The sequence below is a fragment of the Neoarius graeffei genome, chromosome 1 (assembly GCF_027579695.1).
Source record: "Neoarius graeffei isolate fNeoGra1 chromosome 1, fNeoGra1.pri, whole genome shotgun sequence".
In the NCBI taxonomy this organism is placed as follows: Eukaryota; Metazoa; Chordata; class Actinopteri; order Siluriformes; family Ariidae; genus Neoarius; species Neoarius graeffei.
The window spans coordinates 25,797,763-25,817,265 of record NC_083569.1 but is presented as its reverse complement, the minus strand read 5'-3'; the positions used below and the strand labels follow the sequence as shown (position 1 = coordinate 25,817,265).

Here is a 19,503-nt window from a genome sequence, read left to right as displayed (position 1 = left end):
TTTTCTGGTTTTCTCCATGCTCAACAACACAGGTGTAGAATTGGGTGTGGGCGGTATGGGAGAGAAATGTTAACGAGTTGAACGTATTTTTGTAGGCTTTGCTCTGGCAGAGCTGAATATTTTTGGTTATCAAGTGTTAGAACTATTGATCTTTTTGGATGGAAGCATCCCCACATACACTCTACAAGGCGATGTCTCTCTTCAAAAGGATCCAGCTGTTGGAGGCGGAGTCTAGCTGTGTTTGCCTTTCTGGATTTTAATATGTAGAAGTGGTATATTTAAAACCATTGACTGCAGTAAATTATTGCTTTTCGGTCTTTGGGTTAAGTGCAAGCGTGTTATCTATTATTAACCCTTGTAAGGTCTTCGGGTCGGTGTTGACCCGTTTTCAGTTTTCATCTTAAGAAAATGATACAAATAAATATTTTTTCAAACTGAGATTCATTGGCCTTGGCTCATTTTTTGTGAGAAACATAAATCAGGAAAAAAAATAATTGACCCCCCCCTTCACATTTGTATTACATACAGGGTCTTCGGGTCCACTGGACCCAGGGCTAGTTAAAGTGTGGAAATCATAGGTCCTGTGTACCCTCATTTCCCCTACCTCCTTTCTGGGCCTTTCTGTGTGTGTGTGTGTGTGTGTGTGTGTGAGAGAGGGGGAGGGAGAGAGTGTGTGTGAGAGAGGGGGAGGGAGAGAGTAAAGCAGGTGAATGATGAGCTTAGTGTGAGCCACCAGTGCTGTTCCCACACTAGGTTGCAACATTTCTTGCAACATTTCACCCTCTGCCCTGCGGGAAAGAATCTTGGGGAGACAGTATAAATATCTCGGTCAGTGTGGTTCCATACCACACAAGATGGCAAAGCAATTTTCAGTTCAAACTGCTTTGGAATTGATACTGGAAGAGACAGAAGGATTTGAAGATGATGCAGAGGAAGAAGTTTCAGAAAATGAGGATCATATTTCTGAAAATTCAGAGTCTGACACTGAGTTTGAAGAAGAGGATGAGCATCAGCCAGGTCCAAAAAGTAAAATAGCCTCAGGACCAGACCTTCAGCAGCCTGGACGATATGAGCGGCGAGGACAAGCCTCTGAACAGTTGGCGCCAGGACCAGCCTGTGTGGAGCCAGCCGTAGGACCAGCCCGTCAGCCTGCATCAAAACGAAAGAGAACTTCAGGACCAGCCCGCCAGCAGGAAGTCACAAGATCAGCCACTGAGCAGCCAGGCATAGGATCAGACTGTCAGCAGCTTGAAAATGACAACATATGGATGTCAAAATATGCACACAGTGAAACTCTGCTCCTCATGTGTGGTATAGCCTGGCATGAAAATGGCCGTGTTCAAAGGGCCTAGCAGTCCCAGCATTTTTCTGTCTACCTAGAAGACCCACATAGGGGCCATTTGGCCCGACCGCTTTTCCCCAATACACTAATCACTCATTTTGTTATGGTAATGAGGCTGTTAGTGGCAGTGTGTGGGGTGAGGGGGTCACATTTCACACACTTCACACTTCAGTGGTGAAGTCATGTTGGCTACTTCTGTGTCAATGTGAGAATGAGGAATAAAAACACATTCTATTCTAAAATGTGAACATGTGAATGTCCCATGTGACCATAACGACTCATGTGACTGCAACCAGACAATTGTTTGATGGATAAATAACTCAGTGCACATGGACTATCGCTTCAGTTCCCTCAAGAATTTTGTGGTGAAAGAAGCTCCTCTCCAAGGAACGAAGATGCAGAGATTCAACATTCAACAGGCATTGTAAGATTTCATTTCTAAGCTGTAAGGTAACTAACAGCCACATTTCCATAACAAAATGAATGTCTACAGGGAGGACTTGGGGCCAATTGGCCCTCTTGTGGGTTTTCTAGGTAAAAAGGCCAAATGGCCCCTCTCTGGGACTTCTAGTGTTTTAAATGTTGTTCAGGCAGATATAGTGTAAACTGACCTGATAAGGTTAAATTTCTGATGAAATAGTTCTGGGCAAACTTGCTTAATTTGTCAATTTGTTGATAATTGTCAGTTGTGGCTGTTTTATGATGCAATTCCTTATGTTTTTACATTTTAATAAAAAAATAAACAAAAATGAGTAGCATTTCTATTCATAATCATATGATTTAACACAGGTGAAGGGAACAAATGTAACAAGTTTTGTTTATATTACTTGCAAATGGGATGAAGTAAACATCTGCTGAGTATTTTAACAAAAAAAGGTTTCAATAGGTTGAATTAAGGACCCAAAAATGCCATGGGTCAACCCGACCCAGCAGCTACCCCTGTGTAACACAAAAACGAAGACCCTACAAGGGTTAATCTGATATGTTTTGTAAATGAAAGCAACTTTTTTTCTTCCACTGCTGTAAAGAACATTGAAAAATATTTTTTATCTGTCAAATTGCTCAGATTTTCAACAAATGTTCCTGGACCCGGGATTTGTTCTGCTAAGATTGGTCCTACGTTTACAAAGTAATGGTTGAAACTATTAATTACCACATCCATATTATATTCATCTTTGTCATTATTAAGAAAGTACCTTAGATAATTTAAAGATCTTGACCCATTTTTTATAATACTGTTCAAAGTGCTCCAAATTACTTTGAGATTATTTCTGTTATCGTTTAATAATTTCTTATAATATTCTTTCTTAGCAGCCCTTATAATATTAGTTAATTTATTTTTATATTTTTTATATCTATCCTCTGCCTCTTTAGTTTTCTGCTTTATGAACTCTCTATACAATGTATTTTTCTTTTTACAGGCATTTTGTAAACCCCTTGTAATCCATGGACATACTGTATGTTTGACTTTTTACTTTATTGAACAATTGGACAATTTTTATTATATAATGATATAAATATCCTCAAGAATTCCTCATATGCTTTATTTATGTCTTTTAGTCGGTATATTTCATCCCAATTTTGTGCCAGCAAGTCATTTCTAAAAGTGTTAATTGATTCCTCTGATCTAAGTCGTCTGAAAAGTTTTGTGTTTTCTGGTTTATTATTCCCAAATTTTGTTTCATAAACTGAGAAAACTGGTAAATGATCACCGATATGATTTATCAATAGTCCACTTACTAAATTGTCATTAAAACTGTGAGTGAATATATTGTCAATGAGGGTGGCTCCGTGTGAGGTGATTCTGCTGGGTCGAGTAATTTTCGGGAAAAAGGCCATACTGTACATTGTGTTGATAAAATTGTCTGTCATTTTGTGTTTATTTGGATTGAGCAGGTGAATATTGAAGTCTCCGCATATGAAAACTGTTTTGTGACTCACTTTTGAAAACATTTCCTCTATCCAGTTATTGAAGACCTCAATACTAGAATCTGGAGCTCTATATATACAACTAACAATTACATTTTTATGTTTCTCTCTGCAAATTTCAACTGTTATGCATTCCAGTGTGTTGTCAATTACTGTTGATATACTTTCCATCACACTGAATTTCAAGTCCCTATCCACAAATATGGCCATGCCCTCTCCACTCTTGTTTTGTCTATTTATGTAGTTGAATTCATAGCCCTCCAGCTCAAAGTCCGTGCCTTTGACGTTATGTATTCAAGTTTCAGATATTGCTACGATGCTGAACAGATGCGAAAACTGATGTAGATATTCCTTGATGAGATTGAAATTTGCATACATGCTTCTGCTATTGAAGTGGATAATTGAGAGTTTGCCATCAGCTTTAATGCTCCGATTGAACTGTTCATCAGTGTAATAACAGCAGTTGTTGTTAATGGCAGAGAAGAAATTATTGTCCCGGTCTATATCATACTCCAAATCCTGTGATTTGTGATCAGTGTACACAGATGATTGTAGTTCCAGTAAATCCTGTTCCGTAATCCTCTGAGATGTGTGGCTTATGGTCCCGCTCATGATGGTCACTGATACTTTTCCAGGTCCTCGATATTTTTAACAACCAATACTTTGGCCTCCTCAGGTGTACCGTTTAGCTTAATAAACACCCTGCAGTTTGTCATCCAAGTATTCTGAATTTTCCTCTGTTTCTTTAAGGCATGTGCATTCCTGGCTATATCTGCATTTTGTTTGGTCAGATGCTCGTTTATGTAGACCTTGGATCCCTTTAGCTTGTACGCTTGCTTTAATAGTGCAGTCTTATGTTTCCTGTTGACAAACCTCATGATGATGGTCTGCTTGTCGCTGGTGTTCCTCCTTGGTAGCGGGTGGCAAGCCTCAATGTTATCGCAGTCCAGGTGAATTCCCTCGGACTGCAGGAAAGCAGATACCTGTTGCTCCATGGAGCGCACATCCAGCTCTCTGGGCTCCCCCCCACTGATAGCTTTAATCAGCGGGGGGGAGCTGGATGATAGATATTTGGGCTCCGTGGAGCCCGGGGAGCTTTGATAAATATTTGGGTTTAATCCAAACAGTGGCTGTTTTCACAGATGTGCTGCTTTGAATGTGGCAAAAGAAATTTGATCTTGACTTGGCTGAAAGTGCAGATGATTCAGATGGTTTGCAAAATGACAAGAAAGTTTTTCTCTGTAAAATGCAAACAAGGCAGCAGTTGGTGTTTCGGAAAATGCGAGCAGTGGTCCCACTACCGCTTGCATGCAAAGCAAGTGCTCTACCACTTGAGCTAATTCCCCTGCTGTGTTTAAGGGTTTGTCCAATTAACAACCACAAGCCCCCCAACACTGCCCTTCCTGGCCTGCTCGTTGCTCTCTGGAACCATGCCTGAGTTTCCATTGGTTGTTTGTTTATTTTCACATGGGCGACTGCACAGAAGTGGACTTTTGTTCTGGAGGAGTGTATTCTGACTCCCATTTGCATGAATACCAGGTGGTAAGCTTCAAGGGTTTTGCCACTAAAACAACCCAATCTCCTCACATGGAGTCCCTGGCATGCTTCTCACACTTTTGGGGCATGCCTCAGGAAGCATTTGTTGCTTCATTGTTCAATGAGAGCAGTTGGGTGGAAGGTGGTGTAAAGTGCCTTTTCAGGACAGCAGCTTTAAGAATACAAGCAGGTAAGCATCATATTTTCAGTTTGTGAAAGCTGTCTCAGTTGACTTTGCACTCGAGCGAGAGTTAGAATTTCATAGTGGATGGTGGGAATATGACAAGCCTGTTGAAAAATGTGAGTTGGAGATACTGAGGTCAGTCGGCAATTCAAGAAAGAAAGCCAAGCAAACTGAAATGAATCTGTGATAGCTCATCTTCGGAGCTCATCAGAGGAGCATATCAGCAGAAAAGTAGCGTGCAGTTAGTTGATTTGGCCATTGTTGCAAACAGTGCCAAGGTTGTGGGTTTAATCCAAATAGTGGCTGTTTTCACAGATGCGCTGCTTTGAATGTGGCGAAAGAAATTTGATCTTGACTTGGCTGAAAGTGCAGATGATTCGGTTGGTTTGCAAGATGACAAGAAAGTTTTTCTCTGTAAAATGCAAGCACAGGGGCAGCAGGTGTTTTGGAGAATGTGGGCATCGATCCCACTAGCTCTTACATGCAAAGCAAGTGCTCTACCACTTGAGCTAATTCCCCTGCTGTGGCTAAGGGTTTGTCCAACTAACAACCGCAAGCTCCCCAACCTGCCCTTCCTGGCCTGCTCATTGCTTTCTGCAACCATGCCTGAGTTTCCATTGGTTGTTTGTTTATTTTCAAGTGTGCGACTGCCCAGAAGCAGACTTTTGTTCTGGGGGAGTGTATTCTGACTCCCATTTGCATGAATACCAGGTGGTAAGCTTCAAGGGTTTTGCCACTAAAACAACCCAATCTCCTCACATGGAGTCCCTGGCATGCTTCTCACACTTTTGGGGCATGCCTCAGGAAGCATTTGTTGCTTCATTGTTCAATGAGAGCAGTTGGGTGGAAGGTGGTGAAAAGTGCCTTTTCAGGACAGCAGCTTGCTTTTCACCAGCAGCTTTAAGAATACAAGCAGGTAAGCATCATATTTTCAGTTTGTAAAAGCTGTCTCAGCTGACTTTGCACTCGAGTGAGAGTTAGAATTTTATAGTGGATGGTGGGACTATGACAAGCCTGTTGAAAAATGTGAGTTGGAGATTCTGAGGTCAGTGGGCAATTCAAGAAATAAAGCCAAGCAAACTGAAAGGAATCTGTAATACCTCACCTTCGGAGCTCATCAGAGGAGCATATCAGCATAAAAGTAATGTGCAGTTAGTTGATTTGGTCATTGTTGCAAACAGTGCCAAGGTTGTGGGTTTAATCCAGATAGTGGCTGTTTTGACAGATGTGCTGCTTTGAATGTGGCGAAAGAAATTTGATCTTGACTTGGCTGAAAGTGCAGATGATTCGGCTGGTTTGCAAGATGACAAGAAAGTTTTTCTCTGTAAAATGCGAGCACGGGGACAGTGGGTGTTTTGGAGAATGCGGGCATCGATCCCACTAGCTGTCTCAGCTGACTTTGCACTTGAGCGAGAGTTAGAATTTCATAGTGGATGGTGGGAATATGACAACCCTGTTGAAAAATGTGAGTTGGAGATACTGAGGTCAGTCAGCAATTCAAGAAATAAAGACAAACAAAGTGAAAGGAATCTGTGATAGCTAACCTTCGGAGCTCATCAGAGGAGCATATCAGTAAACGCTGTCTAAGCTGACTTTGCACACTAGCGAGAATTAGAATTTTAGATTTGATGCTAGTATGATCTTTTATTGCCATGATGGAGTTTGTGGAGGAAATGCAGCTTTTGCTAATTAGACCTGTTGCACTGGAACAGAGTAAATATCCACCCTGTTGCACTGTGTGCAGGAGGAGAACCTGAAGACGGTGCTGATGAACCTGACCAGTGCCTCGGTGCAGACTAACAATGTGGGAACCAAGCAGGCAGACACCGTCTACTTCTTGGCCATAACACCCCAATTGGTGACGGAGGTGGTCAAAGCTGAGAGTCCGGATGGCATCCTGCTCTCCATCGGCGGACAAATGGCACTCAACTGTGGTGAGACCTGTTCTGAATTATATCTCTACATGTGTAGATATAGAGTGACAGCTACAATTATCAACAGTACATAATTACTGACACCTTTTCAGATTTACCAATTGAAAACAATTTTACAAAGGTGAGTTTCAGTTCCAACAGTTTTTATTGGTTAATTAATCAACCGGAAGACACCCCTCACCCTTTGATCTTGTCGTCTGATGACACAGATCGTTATCTGAGATGGAATTTTTTTTTAGCACGATGAGCAAGTTGAGGAAAACCTGGATGCTATCATTGCATGTAAGTATGGTGGAAAGATCATGGACATGTTTTTACTTATCAAATTCACCGATATTTCATGATATCCTTGTCGAAACCTACTTTGTTTCTTACTCTTTCATTTGACAGTCGGCATTTTGTATCTTATCACGCATTTGAGAAGTCATGTGAGGTGTTGATCATCGTGATCACTTTCACCGGTGTCCACCATTATCGACACCTTGTGGAATTAAGTGACATTTACAACTGTTATGTATCGATCTTTGTGTAGCATTGTTGAAGCAGATGAAGTACTTTAAAAAATATATAAGTGCTGTGATTTATCATAATTTTTTCCTGATTCATAACAGAATGGAATGCTTAGAGAGTATTTGGAATCTGATTGAAATAAATAGAATTAGACCAAAATCAAATTCCTAGTATATATATATATATATATATATATATATATATATATATATATATATATATATATATATATATATGTATGTATTATAAATTACATGCTTGAAATATTCAGGTTTTTCTATTCCATTTAGAATTTTTTTTTTTTGCAGTTTGTTGTAAATATCTACCATATATTACAATATCATACATTTTATATTTTTAGATATAGAAATATAAAGTTTTGGTTCGAGAACTGACATGCGACCTTTTACCTGGATTTTCATGTGGTTATAATATCAATTGCCTGTTGACATTTATTGGTAAACTACAAACCTAGAAATTAATACAAACAACAATGAGTGATTTAACAAAATTTAATGTGCAAAAGTACTTAGAAAGTGGGTAGAAAGTGGAACAAAAAGATTTTCTGTCACAGGTTAAACATTATCAGTTCATTTGTTTACAACCATTAGGATTACTTCCTCATTTACCTAAGCACTGACTTCGATATATTTATATAAAACATATTTTGGACTTAATAGAAGTCTATATAAAAAAATTAAATAAAAACTGTTTTGTTAACTTAATTCCACATACCATTAAAAAAATAATTCTCATCTCGATGTCAATAATTGTGGAACGGTGTCAATAACTGTGGAACGGTGTCACATCATCTGACATGCTAAGTAATCGTGAATCAACTTTTTTTTTTTCCAGTGGAAGTTTGAGTGACTATTCATGCACAATTTATGTATTGAAAGTCTCTTCTACTTTTGCAATGGCCAAAAGATCATTAAGGTGTCGATGATTGTAGCCGCAGCTCTAGTTCTGGATACTTAAACTTACGACCTACGATACCCTGTGGTAGGAGTGGTGCTGTTTCAGATTGGCATAGTGCAGCAGTACGGTGTGAAGGTTTTGGGCACACCTGTAGAGTCCATCATCGCCACAGAGGACAGACAGCTGTTTCCTGACAAACTGAAGGAGATCGATGAGAGGATCGTCCCCAGTGTGGCTGTGGAGTCGGTGAGCCCTGCTCTTCTCTCGTTACACTCCACACGTGTATATCCAATATCCAGCACACGATATTCCCTGTCACCCGCTTTTAAAGGCCTATATAGATCAAATGGGTGTGCTTTTATACAAATGTTTGCATATGTAACATTATTTATGATAATATTTACTCAGCATGTAATGATATATTGCAATGATAAATCGTGATACCTATTTATGACAATTTGAATAAATGAATTGCAAAACAATATCAACTGTGAGCTACTGCTCACTTACGTATCCCCTTGCTCTCGCTTATATCCAGGGCTTTGAACCAGAATTTTTTTCCTGTTGGTTCGTTCCGAACAGAAACAGAATTTTAACATTTCCGGTTTTGGGTTCCACCATTAAATAGATGTTCCCGAACCAGTTAGAACAAAAAAAAAATTCATTCCCGGAACGGTTAATTACGTTCCCTGTCAGCTGTTTAACAAATGGCTATAAAATTATGTCTCTGTCTCATCCAGCTTAAGCCAAATGTAGGCTAATTCTATTACAACCTTCATTAAATAAGATAAGAAATAATTCAAAACAATTATTATTTCAAATGTTGGCGATTTGGATTCTCAGTATGTCTCCCATCTAGACAAACAGAAAAAGTGCCAAAAATGAAAGATAATTCGTTTAGTGTGTTACCAAAGGCTAGTCAGGCCCTATGCATTGATAGGCTAACGTAGGTTAACGTCATTTAATGTTCACGAGCCTCTCATTAACGTGGACAAATATATTGATATCGTGTTTGAAATTGACGTTTTTGAATAACGATAGACTGCAATATTTACCTCTTATTTATCACGTGGAGACGTGATAGTAGTCCACCCTCCCGCTCTCTCCATTCAGTCAGCAAACGTCACACAGGAAGTGAACCCCAGCAGGTCATAGAAACTTGCGCAGGAGAAGAATGACTTTTTTATTTGTAGGCTATGGAAACTTTGAGGAATGAAATAAAAACCGATATTAACCGGTTACCATTATTTTTAATAAGCATTTCTGTTCTGGAGCATAAAAAATAATAAAGATTCTGGTTTCGTTTCTGTTCCATGTGAAATACAAAAAGTTCCCGGTTTTCGTTCCTTGAACCGGTTCAAAGCCCTGCTTATATCAGAATACAAGCAAATGAAGGAATAGGACACTTATTATGAATGTTGACTTCAACAAATAATTAACCCAGAAACAAGTAAGTAAAGAGCAGTGTTCTCCCCAGATATTTCAAATAGCATCCTGGTAAACTGTCATTTTGAAATAGCATTTTGCTTCTTGAAATAGCGTCTAAATCCACCCTATAAATTTCATAAATACATTCAGTCAGTAAACAGATAGTCGATGTGCGACAGACCTGAAAACGGTATACACAGTATAGAACCCCAAGCTGAAGTTCAGTACCAAATATCAAACAGTTGTGATTTGTAGTTGCTGAGAAAAGTGTTTCGAAAATTTTGTAAATCCACCCTATATGTTTTGTAAATGCATTCATTTGGTAAACAGGAAGTCGATGTGGGACAGACCTGAAAACGGTATACACGGTATAGAACCCCAAGCTGAAGTTTGGTACTAAGTGGCTATGATTTGTGGTTGCTGAGAAAAAGGGTGTTTCGGATGGACGGAGATACAGACGGACGGACGGAGGTAAACCAGTTTATCCCCCCTTCTTTGGAGTGGGGGTATAAAAAAATGAATTGTAATTATCAGGCTGTGTAATCACTAAGATAGATAGATAGATAGATAGCTCCCAAGCTGGAAATTTGTTTTGTTGCAGCAGCAAGTTATCAAACATGTGAAAAGAAAAAGAAACACTGTGCAACATAAAATAGAATTAAAAAAAAGAACAAACTGACTTTACAATATACAGATTAAAAAAAACCTATATATGCACTTTGTGCATGTGACTGTGCATTAATAGTGCAAAAATCAAGAATTGTGATAAATGAAGATAAAAACTGTGCAAATGACAGTAAACTCAAAATTATGCCTCTTCAGGTAGTTTTTTTCCTTTTGCCACGACCCGGATTCAAACCGGGGTTGCTGCGGCCACAACGCAGAGTACTAACCACTATACGATCATGGCAAACTATTCAGATGTAATCAGATACTTACTTTCAAGACTATATCACTCATAGTTTTCAAGTTCTGCTCTGGAAACAAAACCTCCCCCTCAGACTAACCTGAGAGACTAAGTCTGAAATTGTTTCCATGGAAACATGAAAAATTTAAATTTCTCAAATTTCTTTGTATGAAAAGGCACATCTACATCACCTTGTTAATATGTATACCTAGTTTCAAATCCGTATCATGAATAGTTTTGGATATATGCTCCGGAAACAAACATTGCTCTTAGAAACTAAGTCAAAATCCATTTTTTATGTAAAAATTTGAAAAATACTTGAGAAAGTAGCCAGAATGTACAGTCCACAGCCCACTCTACGATTGACACACTGCATTATTTAAAATGTGTGTCCTTTTTTTGTGAGGCAAATAGTAAACAGAAGCTAACTGCAGCTAGGAACTAAAGTTGTGAGTGATGTTCCAGTAGGTTCTGTGGGCCATTTTGAGGAGCAGGACAGGGGCTCAGTGGTGAGAGCACTGGTCTAGTAAACCAGGGGTTGTGAGTTCAATCCTCAATGGGGGCCTGTAAGGGGTGTTTTGAAGGTGGAAACATGATCCAGATAAAAGTGAATATATTGTGGACACTGCCATCTGAAGGTTGCTCATGATTTCTCATCACCTGAAGACCACTTTCTGCTGGTGAGAATGGCCCTGTATGGACAGTTTGATCATCAGTGAGATCACTGTGGATGAGACTGAGGACCTGAAGGTATCTTTGGTGTGCAATTTCTGCAAAACAATTTGCACTCAAGTCTCCATCAATGCACACAGTCAGGTGGTATTTGTTTATATTTGGAGGCTACTTTGCAAAATTTACCAAGTCTTGTTTTTGGTAATAATATACAAGTTCAGATATAAATCCATAAATCTGGGCTTGTTGTAATGTTTGTAGGCTGCTGTTTCATAGTTAATTATGCAGGGGAACTTTGTGCATAAAAAGATCCCTGAAACCACATATAGGAAATTGGTATAAAAGTATTACATCATTAATATGCAATTATTATATCCATAATAGGTGTTATTTGTGGCACGCAACCTTTTTTCTGAGGTCAAAAGCAGGGTTCATACATTAGATACCCATTTAACCCTAAAAGGACCTAAACTACTGAGTGGGATCAGTTAGAACCTCAGAGGTGGTGTGCTGCTCAGTCTATTCAACTGACATAACTTTTTGCTTTTAGGAGTTTGTTACTCTATAGATTCTTGATCTAAAAGTATGTTTGTTTCAAAATTGATGAAAAAAAGTGTTTAACAAGGTGACTGATTTTCTGTTTGGGTCCCATAACTCTGTGAGATTTGTTGCAAAAATATTTCAGCAAGTTAGTCGCTTCTTTGTGTGTCTATCTTTGCCTATCTGTATGTTTGCATGCTTGCAGGGCCGGTCAAAGACCTTTGGAGGGGCAGGGGCTCAACATTCAAAAAAGGGCACTTGGAACAAATTTTTCACACAAGTTAACTTTATTCAAAACTAAATTTCAACTGAACATTCTGTGTGTGTGTGTGTGTGAATGAGATCCATCTAAATGCTGCAGTATTCTTCAAAGCAGCAGTCTTCAGTTTGCCATGTTCTTGAAAATGTCTATGACAACACTGTATTCAATATGGATATCTTTCTCAATTGCCAGCAGAAGAAGGTCTGACAGCCTTTCTTCATGACAAAGTTTTGTCTTCACTAGCTTTAACTTTGAAAAGGAACGCTCTACCGTTGCAGTTGACACAGGTAGTGTTGTAAATGTGTGCTGTAAATGAAGCACACACCCTGTAAAAGGGTGCTGTAAATGAAGCACAGTTTGGAATGCCTCCTCACTATCTTCAGCCTCTTCCTGAGGTGTGTCCCTATTATCTTCAGGCTCTTTCTGAAGTGTGCCCCTGATATCTTGGCTTTCTGTCTCAGTCTCACACACACTTTCTCTTTGCTGTTCTTCACAACTTTCCTGGTTCTGTATAATTTCTGCCTCTGGATTTTCTACATCTTCCACACTCTCTGCACTCTCTTCCTCGGTATCTCCTTCCTCCACATCAACATCTCTCTGTGACTTTGCTGTTTCCTGCACACTTCCTGCGCCTCCTGCGCTAACTCTAGCTTCTGCCTCAACCTGTTCATCTGATCTGGAACTTCCCACTCCTGAGAACAAGTAACAGTTTGTTATTTACCATTCAGTAGTCTATTCAGCAATCACTTCAATGTGAGCAACTGGTACATTAGTTCAGAATTGACAACATGCATCTGACTTATTACCAACATTTTCATACTGTATTTATTGAAGCATTAATATGAAAATATAGTTGATCTTGGTAACAAGACGTGTCAGATAGTTCTTGTTCATTCTGAAGTGAAGATTAGTCTGACCTGTAGTTTTCTTTCTGACCCAACTGGACAGAGATCCACTGCCTTTTGCTGCCTCCCACAGCTCCTTCTCTTTCTGCTTCTTTATCCTCTCTTTCCTTGGCATCTTTGCATAATGCAGGCTTTCACTTATTTAGAAAACGTTTCCCTATGTTTTAACTCAACTAACCTAAGCTACTATAACATAATAGTCTTGATAGAATATGTTGTGGACGGCGTCATTCAGCCTTAAGTTTTCGAAGCTGCTAGAATATGTTATTAACGCCGTCGTTCAAACTAAAGTTTCCGAATCTGCCACGTTAATGAAATGGATGGAGCAAACGGTTTAAATATAGCCTAGGCGGCTTCATTAAATGACAAACAACCCTACGCATTTACTGTTGTGTTCTAAGCTGCACAATATTGCATGTTCAGATAAGAAATGAAAGGAGACTTTCAGTGTGACCTCACCATGCCGTTCCTCGCACTGTCTCCCACTGTCAACCGCCTGCATGCACTTTCTGCACGGAGGCTCACTGAATGCATGACGTCACGGATTGTTGCCTGCATTTACATAGAAAAACGTTATTTTATAAATCTATAATTTCATATATTATTGTCAAATTGTAGAGAATATTGATGTTGGAGCTAACTTATCTTTTACAAATATTAAAAAAAAAACCAACAAAACAGTCCCTATGAAAAGGGCACTTTGGACAGCAAACAGAAAAGGGGCAGGGGCTAGAGCACCTGTAGCACCGGTTCATTGCACGTGGGTGATATGCTCCCTGACTAACAGTTGATAATGTCAACAAAAAAAGACTTCAAATTAAGACTATAATGAATTCAGAAATAATTCATATGCTCATGAGTTCTTGGTTAAGCAATAGACCCCTTGTGTGTGGCGTCAGGTGATAATTTCTTCTGGGGGACAACCAGAGACCGTCTTTCTTGTGAGCAACGCGTAATGGGTCTTAAATATGGTTCATTTTTGCACTGGTTTTGTTTGTCTCCCTGGAACTTTGTCTTGAACTTCTGATAGTGGCTTAGTAACTTGAATCAGGTGAACTGGGAGTAGGAGATGTTTTTCACTGACAGTTTTTATCTGTAACTGTCAGTGAATCCCTTTGTTTCACTCCAGCTTCGATAGCCCACAACAGTGATGGCATGTGAGAAAAGTTCTCTCCAAGGCCTGCCATACAGTCGTAGTTTGCGGCCACAATCTTGCTATTTTATTCATCAACAATCCACAGAGTTAGAAGCTTTTCAGTTGTTCTTTGCGAGTGCTTAACCTGGAATAGAACATACAGTAGGTTGTATTCAGTCATGTGACTTTTGCTTGCGAGTTTAATTCCGGTGAACATGGGCGTCACCACCATTGAATGTGAAGGGGACGTGTCCCCTTCACAATTCATAATTCTTCGTTTGGACCCCCCCATATTTAACATAAAATATTAGTTCACCCAGCGCCGTTTCTATTGCTTCGTGAAAGAATCCATTCCACTTGATCGATAAGAGAATACACAGAGCACTGAAAATCCACTCTGGGTTTTTCGGGTGTTACCTACAACAACTCAGTCAAAATTTCCCCACAGGACAGGGTTTTTTTGTCCCAATGTAAATGTTAGTGCAGTTAGCTGGCTAGTCAATGTTAGGAGATATATCAGATAGCTTAATGTTAGCTATCATTTAATTCAAACCCAGTAGGCCTCCCTTACTGTAATGCCAAGAATGAGGTCAAGTCTGCTCTGATGATATTTATTGATTCCCTGTTGTGATTTGAAGAACTTGTTTTGTCTGGTCTTTGCCAGTTTTCTGGAAAGTAACATGGGAAATCAGTGTATGGGGAAGGAATAGTAGAAAGGAAAGCAATGGAGAGAGATGGATGTTATTCCAGGTGGATTGTGAAGGAAAGGGGGATAAAAGTTATGAAGTGGTAGAAATTGTGGTGGCACCAATGTAAGAAGGAGTTATATCTATAAATCTATTTGTTATACTAATCTGTAAATGTTACTGTAGTACCACCATTGCATGTAGGTTGACAAAACTGCATTTGTTCATTGTGTGAAGTTCTCTTTTATGTGTCATTGCTTGACACAGTGTAATTTTGTGTTATGAAGACTGCATGATGCCATGCCATTTTGTTATGAGTATTACTAAATCGGAAAAAAGTAAAATGTACCCACGAAAGTCACTGTTGGTGGTTAACAAAATTGCACCTGTTCATTGTGTGGAGTTATTTTTTATGTGTCACCGTTGCTTGACACGGTGTGATTGTGTTATGAAGTTTGCATGATGCAATGTCATGCCTGTTCATTGTGTGAAATTATGAATATTGGGTAGCACTTTATAATAACAATCCGTTATAACTAGTTAATAGATCATTAGTAAGCTGCTAATTAATGAGTTATTAATGACTTGTTAAGTGTTTGTTAATAGTTCATTAAGGATTTATAATGATGCCTTTTACCGGTATATTATTGTCAGTCAGAAAACACATCAAATGTTAAAATGACACACAAAAACATTTTTTTTTTTTAAACAAAGGCACCATTCCTGAAGATAGTACAATACCAGATTGATGTGTGGAGCAGAAGCAGCAAGCCCCTATTTTAGCTCCCTGTTCAACATCTTTATTTAGAGAGCATATCAGATATTAAAGTGATCAGAACAGATATTATACTTGCTCTTAATCAAAAAAGCAATAACTTTCTGTATTCAATGGCTTTAAATATCCCACTTCCAAAATTTGAAAATATTAAAATCCAAAAAGGTAAACACAGCTAGACTCCACCCCCAACAGCTGGATCCTTTTGAAGAGAAAGACATTGTCCTGGGGGCTTGTGTGTGTTTTCTATGCCAAAAGTTCAATATTTCTAACATTTGACCACCAAAAATGTACAGCTCTACTAGAACAAAGCCTGCAAAAATACATTGGACTAACTAGCATTCCTCTCTCCAGAAATCTTTAATAAGAGACAAAAGATTTACGCGACAATGAAGAGAACCCTGAATTACACTTAACATTGGGTCAGGTTAGTGACACTGTATTGGAGGTGCAGAAAGCTGGTATAGAGAGCGTGCACGTGACGTCACGAGGTCACGTGATATTTGTTTATCTGCCATTTTGGACGGCATGGCCGTGCATAGAACTTAGACGAACCCGTTCTAATTATCAAGTGTGTGGGAGTCGATCTTTCGAGAATGGTTATATCTTGTTCAGCATTTGGTTGTACAAATAGACAGGGCCAAAAGGAGGGCCTGTCATTTTATAGATTCCCCGCAGATGAGGAGAGACGCGCAAAATGGGTGTCCGCTGTGCGAAGAGAAAACTGGTACCCCAGTTCTACCAGCCGAATTTGTAGTGAACACTTCATATCAGGTAGGTGCAATCTTCTAATTCAATACTCCTAGTACATCTGTAAAGTTGATTTTCGGATTGAATGATAACTGCATACTTAGAAACTAGACAGTCTCTAACGTTTAAAATGGCTATGCCTAGCCCTACTACCCTGGCCTAGTCTATGACAATGTTTTATCTTTTTGGCTCATATATGCCTTTGAAAGGCCAATCCATAGTAGGGATGGCGAAAACTAAAAAAAATCTTGACCGACCACCGAGCCTCATTAGCCGGTTAAAGTCGGTTAACCTATGAGTTTAAACAGGGTTGTAAACGGCGGATGCGCCTTTTTCATGGCTGAATCGTGCAGATCCGTTTTTTTTAGGGGGGGCGTTGGAGTGTCTGAATAATTTCATCAAAGTAAATTATGTATTAAAATTACTAAATGAGCAAATGCTGTTACAGTCCATGAAACATAGGAAGTATTAGTATGAGAAGAAGGCAGTTGGTTAGAAAGCTGCGCACATTTGCCCAGCTTCCGCGCAGGCGAGCGCGGCTTTCTGATTTTCTGTTTTTCAGACAAAAGCATACATATTTACAACCCTGTCATTACCTGTAACTGAGTTTAGATTACGAACATTCTTAAGATAAAACGTCCTGCATAGTCTCTATGATAAACGTCTTAATGCCACTTACCCGTGAGGTTATCAAGTAGACATTCTTCTTCGGGACCTTCCAGAGATATAGTTGAGATACCCATCCCGCAACAAAATATATATAAGCTTCCAGGCTCTTGTAAGCTTTGAGGGCTTTGCCAGTGTAACACGATTCACGATTAACGAGAAAATTGTAAATGTCGTGGTAGGCCAGATCGGGCAAATCGCCGGCACCGCAGCTCCGAATTTCCCTGAACAAAGATTGCGGCAAGTTGTACGGATCTGCAATCCCCAACCTGGAACACTTTTCCATGTAACGCTGCCTCACGTCACCTTCAAGATGCTGAACAAACTTAGACAAGTAATCGCGCGATGTAGATGGGGTATTTTCTTAATTTTCTTGGAGATTACTGCCTGGATCCATTACGCTCGCGCAAGGTAAACTATCCTGATGCCGTCCAATGTGGCGGAGTGGGCGGAGTACACACGTGCGGGTCACGTGACTGCACATCCTCTATAGGGTAAGGTGGCCTGGGCCAATCTCTTACACCTTTACAGCTTTGTTAGCCATTGCACACAGGCAGAGAAATGTCTGACCAATACGGTGAGTGTTTCTGATAGATAGATAGATAGATAGATAGATAGATAGATAGATAGATAGATAGATAGATAGATAGATAGATAGATATTTTTGGTGGTCAAATGTTAGAAATATCGAGCTTTTTGCATGGACACACACACACACACACCCCATATATACTAACCAGTTTTATACAGAATATTAATAGATTTTAACTCATAAATTAAAAAACAAATGAATAAATAAACAAGCATAGAATGCAAAGCCAATGAAAATAAATACAAAAAAAACCAATAAAACAATAAAAGTATCTGTCATACAGGACCGTGAGCCACTCTCAAGCTGGCTCCCCCCTGACCCCAAGAATGCACATAGCTGCCACTTCAGGACCCAGCAGAGATCCTCACCCTTTGCCCACTGCTCCATCCTTGTAGTTTTTCACATCTCTTTGGTGGGCATCTATGAGAGCCAAGTACTGTGGTGGCCGGGACCCCCCTGCTTGTGACCCTGGCCCCCTCCTCTGATTGTGGGCGTGCAGTGCCTCCTGCAGCGAAGATTTTACCAGCTTTTCGAGTGCGTGCAAGGGCACCGTCACCTGCTTCCCCACCAGCAGGCTGCAGGAGGGCCACAGGGACTTTACCTTAAAATTTCAAACAGGCTCAATTCACCTTAAAATCAGCTCTCTGTAAAGGGACACTGCAAGAAGGTCATAGGTTTTGGAATTTTGAAAAAAAAATTATGGTTGTAGAGATACGATGATGTTAGTAAAAAAGAAATAACGGTAATTGCGTGCTAACTCCCCCAACACACACACACCTCTCTACTTCACATTGTAGCACAAAACAGAAAGGGTCTACATGGTCCTAATTGGTTCTGTTAGAACCAGAAAAGGTTGGTAGTTTTATGAGCAACTTAGTTTTGGAGGTGAATCCGAACAAATTCCGGCCTGTTGTGCGCCACCTGCTCCTGCAGCTCCAGCACTGTAAAGTGAGAGTAAGTGTCTATTTACTGCCATTATTGAGCCTTCTGCTGAGCAAGTGAGCTTACAAAGGTCACAATTACAAAGAGACACTGCTGTATCATAACTGTGAAAGTTGAACACCAAATCAGTTTAAAACAAAAAACAAACAAACAAAAAACCCCGATGATTTGTACCATGTATTAACTTCCCGGGTTCCAGAAAACAGCTGGCGCAGTTGTTGCTCTTCTTCTTCATGAGTGACTTGGCTTGTGTATTCGTCCTTCTCTTTCTCCATGGCTATAGGTTCTAAATCATTCTCAGACAACTAACCACAGATTGAGGATGAATCTGAAGAGCTTTCGTGTCTTTTTCAAAAGAATCGGTATCAAGAACGCACGCCACTGCAGAGAATAGGATAGAGTCCGTGTGGAAACAAAAGAAGGCACTGGCGCAAATGACATCACACGTGCAGCACCACCGACCTGTAAATCACTGCGATCTAATAATGGCGGACAAGCTTTTAGTGATTTTTGGAACAGAATTCAGACGCAAAAATCTTTTTTGAAGATTAACCTTTGAAGGATATAATGCAGCATAGACACAACTTTCTGTGAGCTGTTTGGCTCGTTGGTCTAGGGGTATGATTCTCACTTCGGGTGTGAGAGGTCCCGGGTTCAAATCCCGGACGAGCCCAGGTTTTACCTTAAATGGTTGATCTGAACTGCTGGGGACATGGATTTCACTTGGCTGCATCATTCTAAAAGCATGAGTTTAATGAAAGTGATATAAAAAAAAATGCCTGGTTTTCTGTGTGTGATGTGCTCAAATACACTGTAAATTTGGTGGATAAATCAAATAAAAGAAGGTTTTCGCATCCAAAAATCACTAAAAGCTTGTCCACCATTATTAG

General features: G+C 39.7%; 1 non-coding gene and 1 pseudogene across 1 annotated transcript; one reads left to right on the top strand and one right to left on the bottom strand.

Moving 5' to 3' along the window:
- Positions 1-15,595: 15,595 nt before the first annotated feature.
- Positions 15,596-15,761, bottom strand: LOC132898267 (U2 spliceosomal RNA; annotated as a pseudogene).
- Positions 15,762-19,214: 3,453 nt separating this feature from the next.
- On the top strand, positions 19,215-19,286 carry trnap-cgg (transfer RNA proline (anticodon CGG)). Its single transcript has one exon. It is a non-coding gene; the product is annotated as a tRNA-Pro (tRNA).
- The last annotated feature ends 217 nt before the right edge of the window (positions 19,287-19,503 follow it).